This window comes from Brachycentrus maculatus, unplaced genomic scaffold (assembly GCF_059751285.1).
Source record: "Brachycentrus maculatus isolate JH-2025_06_01 unplaced genomic scaffold, ASM5975128v1 h1tg000515l, whole genome shotgun sequence".
In the NCBI taxonomy this organism is placed as follows: Eukaryota; Metazoa; Arthropoda; class Insecta; order Trichoptera; family Brachycentridae; genus Brachycentrus; species Brachycentrus maculatus.
In genome coordinates, this window is record NW_028281261.1 from 18811 (window position 1) to 25572 (window position 6762).

At 37.5% G+C, this 6762-nt stretch overlaps 1 pseudogene; it reads left to right on the forward strand.

The window, feature by feature from the left end:
* The first annotated feature begins 4848 nt into the window (after window positions 1–4848).
* LOC148301797 (uncharacterized) lies at window positions 4849–6187 on the forward strand (annotated as a pseudogene).
* The last annotated feature ends 575 nt before the right edge of the window (window positions 6188–6762 follow it).

A 6762-nucleotide genomic window follows, 5' to 3' on the forward strand; every position in this document is an offset into this window, starting at 1 on the left:
CTCAGCTACAAGTTGATCTTGGTGTCATCTTCAATAAGCAACTCTTCCTCCAGCGTCAGATTCTCAATGGAGAGATCAATCTCCTAAATATAGGAATATTTGCTCATCCTGTTTTGGTAGAGCAGAGCAACTCCTCCTGAATATTCAAACTTCTTGATATAGACATCTATTTGTTTGCCATCGACTTATCTTTGCTTGACAGATGTGGGGTTCTTTCTCAGCATTTCTTAGAGTCCCTGCTGGTCGTATTTCTCAATCAGCTTATAATCCATAGATGGCTCCAAATGGAATTACCCATTTTTGGCCTATTTGCAGACTTTGAGCTTGATGAATATTTACTAGCCGGGCTTTACTGAGATTTGTAGATCTCTGCTGGGGGAGTCACAGATCTATAAGTTGGTCGAATTGCCCAAGTCGAAGTTTTAAGATAGAATGCAATTTTTCTTCGATTTGTTCTGGTAGTGGTAGAATATGTACCCACCGAATTGTCCACAAGATCGAGTGATGTCAGGATCATGCTAATAATGGTGTGTTTCTATATTCGAGCTTGGCTTCTATCGGTACAGCCGCATTAGCTCATAGAATATGACATTATTGCTAATCTCAGCTGGGTCCATTTCGAGTGAAACAGCATTATCGGAATAAGCATTTAGTGTAATCTATCGAGTATACGCATGTATCCAATCAACTTCGATCAATACATAATATATCCCATGTTCCAACTAGGCTGTTGCGAGGGTGTTATAATCCTAACCATTTGCTTATTTCACAATGGCTTCCAGTTTTCCAGTCTATTTGTTGGTTTTGAGGATGAACATGCGAACCCGTGAGTATTTGTAAGATTTCATGTAGTTCCTGTGATCCTTCTGGTAAATGCTGAAGTAGAGGGTGGTCTTTTATTTTACTGTGAGGAATGCTGCTTTTATTTGGCTATAATATTATAAGATTGTACTTCTAGGAGATGGCGACGGTGGTGGAAATGTTGAAATATGAAGGGTTGTATCGACAGATGCAGATTTGTCCGAAATGCTTTAAAGTATCCTCGATGCTTATCCAAATTACGGAGTCGTCAGCCTTTTAGTATTTGAGCTGATGTCTGAGCTCTTCGCTCCAGACATCAGAGTACTCGGACCATCTTCCTTTCCATTAGTACTTTCCCCATGGGTTCGAGAGCTTGAGAATTCTCTCAAGTTTCTTGCTGGTTTGAGTAAGCACGTAAACCTCTTGGGTTTCAATAAGCCCATAGGAGAATGTGGATTATTTATTGAAGTATTAGTTGCTGTCCACGCATTAGCTCGAAATGGAGATCATGTGGCCTTACTCTTTGGCTTTTCTGATTGCACTCCAAGTTGAGTCAACATTGGGCAGCTTATAAGACTTTCGGCATAGATACTCGCAAGGAGCACCCGTCAATGCAGTTAAAAAATGCCCAAGAGTTCCTTTTTCGATTGCGCAATACGATTTGAATGCCTTGGCGTAGGCTTTCTCTATAATCATAATCCAAAGATCCTTATTATGTTTCGAAAATGGATACTGCCCCAGACAAATAGGGAATGCGTCGTCAATAATAGTATAAGACCATTTTCCATCAAGAAAAAGCCGAAGAAGATATGCGCCATTTATCGACGCATAAGTGTTACGATCGAGCACATGATGAATGACACTCCAAAAGTATTACTCCTTTAAAGCTAAAACTGCAAACGCAGATACGAAGTATGAGTTCTATAACTTGCCTTGCCTTAAATCGCATTGTTAAATTTATCCATCGAACGCACCTATGATCGGCTCCTATTTCATGAACTGAAGTGGGCTCTTCCATTCCAAATTATCCCTCAAATTCATGGCATCCCCAATGGATTTCTTATCATGTTTAAATTGCTCATCGACATATTTTTAGGAAGTATTCTTGCTTAAGCTCTTGAACATGCTATATTCTGCACTTTCGGATGCTGCAACATCATCAACTATTCTGCTCATCGCTGAGTTATATATAAAACGAGTATACCTTATTAGTTCGAGACTTTCATGAGTGAGTGTATATGTTCGGGAATGCAGACAGAAAACTACTCAATTTTGTTAGACACTTTTATATTTTGACTGTTAGGCTTGTTATTGTTGTTGGCTGTCAGATGAGAGGGATGGCTTACCAGCTATTTTTCGGTGCTGCAGTTTCCCATTGCTTATCAATGCAATAATAATTAGTGGGTTTAGTCATAAAATTATCGTAGTTGTTATTTATATTTCCTATATTATCATTCATTCGCTAATATTTATACTATCTGTTAATGAGTATTAGAATAATGAATGATGAATGTGATCAATTTAGTTATTGTTTCTCTTCAGATTATTAATTCATTTGAGGATCCACATTTGAAATATATGATTAGTGCTATGGTGATGATGATGATAAATGCTATTATTCCAACTATGCCATTATTTACTTATTTCGCATAATCTTTGCATCCTAAATATCAATGGAATGCATTTGGGGTTTATTTTTGCTATATTTCTTGGATTACTGCCTAGCTGCTATCTTTAGTTATTGGTATATTTGTTGGTATTGAGCCCATTGCTTTCCTGTTATAATTTTGGTGATTCCTAGTCTATTACTGTTATTTACACTGAAAGCGAGCTACTGTAAATGATGCTAAAAAGCATTACAATTGCTTTGGTTCTGAAATAATAGAATAAGCCATGATTGACTCTTCGTCGAGACTTTCATCTGACAATTATCCGTATGATCGCTTGTATCAGACATTTGATTATTGGGTTAATTCTTTATTTGCCACTATTTGAGATACTGTCGAACTAATTAAACTTTAGACGGGTGTTAGACTTATAAATATAACATACTGTCTTTTTAGTTTTGAGTGAGTTTTAACTATTAGCGAGGGTTTTAACATTTGTGGATATGTGCTGCTTTGATGCTGCGTACTCTATCGTTTTTTACGATCAGCTTATCGCTGGATTATAGGATCTTCTTTAAGATGCGTAGTTTGGCTCGTTTACTACAGCCACCGTTCCTTATCGCAAACATTTATGATGATGCTGGCTCAAGATGTTAAGCTTTGGGTAGATATTCTTCAGCTTAGTAGACATTGCTGTTAATTTCGATGGAAGTGCTTGCATCGAACATTTTGGATATTCGATTACATTTGAGCAAATACGACAAACAAACCCACCCCTTTGAGCAACTGCTACTCTCCGCCTTCCTTCTATTCCATTGACTCCGTTTCTTCTGTTTCGATTAGCCACGATCACTGCCACGTAGTTCCTGATTCAGATCATAGTCGCTCATCAGATTGACTTCCGACAGGTAGAACTAGACTTGCTTACATATCTAATCACATTCTGCTTGGCCCATGTTAATGCACTTTGTGTGACTATTCCGATGTTTATTATTAAGATGGTTGTTGTTTTCAGGCTTCTATGAATTAATTGGCTGAGTTTTGATTGCATTATTTATTTGGGCATTGTATTTAATTTGTTAGGTTTGGTGTTGCTTTTAGAGTGAGTATTCGAGACTCTCATAGATTTTACGTTTAATTGGTTGGCGTTATTCTGGTTACATTGATTACAAATTGCTATTTGAATTGTTGGATATAGTGGCGGTAATGGTAATGTTATAATGTTTAATGTTAGAGTATATTGCAACATGTTATGTTATTTTATTTTACAATACGATGCAAATAATTTATGGCAATTGATTGACCTAACTATCATGCATTTTGGCATTTATTATCACATATAGATGGTACTTGGAGCTTCAGGTTCCCCATTATTGACCAACTTGTATTTTGGCTTATTCTAATTGTACGTTGAAATTCCTAATGCGGAATTGTAATGTGCTCTCAAATGTTTTCTCTGTTTTATTGTCATTGGGGGGTGTTCATCATTTTGTCCAAGGTACTTCTGGATTATTGGGGATTCTGATCTGGCCTGAGATATGAGACGATCAGACACAAAAATTTAGTTACTGCCAATCATCAGTTCGATTCCATCGCTTTCTTTCTTTTGTTTTGACTATTGCTTAGCTTCATTGGTTTCATTTGTTTCATTTTTTGATTCCTTTGTATTTTATAAAATATTGCCGTCTATCTTTTCAAGACTGTTAACCTTTGAATCCTTCTCAGTATTTTACTCGAGTATTCCTTCTCTTTTCTTTTGATTTTAGGCAATGACACTAATATTGGCATCGCGGCTGCTGTCCGGTCTTTCTTGATCATTGTAATTATCCGAGGATGAGGTTGTTACAAATGATCCTTCTTATTGACTATCTGCTGGATTGAGGACAAGGCAGAGAGTGAGGAGAAATGTTTTGCTGAGGACTCGCATTTAAAGTTCAATCGAAAATAATCGAATTAATTCAATTTATTGCACTCTCTAATAACTATATACTGATTAATTTGTGGAGGAATGTCAAAGCTAAATATTTGCTCATTCTTCATTATGCAAATCAATTGCACATTTCATTGCAATATTGACACATTTATGGATTTAATATTTGCATGGATAAAACAGTATCCAGCAGTGCAATGGTTCAATTAATCTTGAATACTCCGAAGTGGAAAGGGAGAGCAAAGGCAATATGGAATATATCTGAGTTCGAACGAGAGCTGAAGATCTTTTCTTCATCTCTGCCATCAAAATCATGTCGATGTTGTCAGTTGACTTAATGGGCCAGCCATCATAACTGCCCCATAACAAAGAGTAAACCGACAAAATTAACTCGTCACCCAGTGCATCTCACTCGGCCAAGTCTTTCAAGATACTACACAAATTTATATATTAATATTCAATATTCAAAGTAATCGAAACATATAATTTAAAATAAAAGGGAAACATCAGATGATCAGTTCGATATCCTTCATCAACATAAAGGGAGAAATCCTGATTTATAGGACATTCAAGGACGATGTGCTACGCTCCGAAGTTCAGAACTATTGCTCGCATGTTGTTGCTACGAAATAGTATCGAGACAATCCGATATTGCTTTTAAATGGGGTTTCTTTTGTGAGTGTCCCATGCAAAGATTTGATACTGTTGGCCACCACGAAGACTAACATTAATTGCGCGATGGCCATACAGTTCCTATATCACCTTATCTTCATCTGCAAGGCATACTTTGGTGGCGAAATTAGCGAGGATGAGGTGAAGAAGAAGTTCTCGTTGATCTATGAGATTCTGGATGAGGTGATGGATTATGGATGTCCACAATATACAGACCCTGCCTTGTTGAAGAGTTACATCATTGAAGGAGGATTCAATGATGAGCTCTTGAAAGATTTGAAGAAACTTAAACAGTTGACCTCACAGGCGACTGGTGTGACTGCTTGGAGGCCTGAAGGAATTGTGCACCCCAGAAACTAAATATACATTGACGTAATTGAAGATGTGAATGTGCTCTTCTCCTCGAAGGGCACTATCCTTCGTGCGGATGTGGCAGGAGTCATCAAACTCAAATGCTTGTTGAGCGGAATGCCGGAGTGTAAGCTGGGCATGAATGATAAACTTCTCATGGAAAAGTAGCCCAGAAAAGCAGGCGTCACTACAACCGATAAGGGCATCACAATCGACGATATGAAATTTCACCAATGCGTCAAGCTCCCCAAATTCGATAAATAAAGATCAATTACCTTTATTCCTCCTGATGGATCCTTCGAGCTGATGTCATACAGGATTACCCAGAACATAAACTTACCCTTCAAGATCATGCCAGTCTACACAGAAGCAGGCACAACCAAGATGGAAATTCGGGTGAAGATGAAATCCATATTTGATAAGAATTTAAATGCCAACAATGTTGTCGTCAAGATTCCGTGTCCTAAATCCACTGCGACAGTCACCGCAAATGCTTTAGTGGGCCGTGCGAAGTATGAGCCAGAGCATGGCGCGATCATGTGGAGGATAAAAAAGTTTCAGGGAGATTTCTAATGCTTTTTGCAATGCGAAGTTCTCCTTAGTCAATCTTTGAAGGAGAAGCCTTGGACCAAACCCCCAATTTCACTCTAGTTTTCGATCCCGATGTTCACTGCCTCAGGCCTCAGGATACGCTTCTTGAAAGTCTACGAAAAGTCAGGGTACAAGCCCAATAAGCTCCATAAAGCATTAACAAAGGCCGGGGACTACGAGCATCGGCTTTGAACATCAATGAAGTATGATCAGTACATAAATGCCTAAGTTCAACGATAAATAGCAACGATTAAATCTTTATACTTTTTACGATATATATATTTTTCGCATTGAAATCAAATATACTTTTTAGAGATGGACTACCTATACATAAAATGCCCAGTGTCGGGCTGCTCAAATACTACACTGTCTTACTGGCAACATAGCGGCTGTGGGGGATTGACAATGCTCGTATACGATACTTTAAACTTAAGATGCTCGAGTTGTTCATTAGAATATTTTATATTTAAATGGAGTTTCAGATGTTCATGGCATGGCTATGACCACGGGTTTAAGAACCCTTCCGATCAAGGCATTTTATTTGGTTTATCGATTATGGCACAAATGACATCGGACCCATCAAAAGTTCGGAAAGCCTTATAGATTCTCAGTAAACATATGGGGAACAAATGAAATATCAAAGAAGATAGTATGCATGAGGCTTCATTTGATGACTATTGTTAATAATTAATTAATATTCCCTAAAATCATTCAAATGAATGAATGAGATGATTTATTTTATTATTTATAGTTATTTATAATTAATGAGATGCAGGATGGATATTCGCATGTTTGATCTCTGTTATTTAA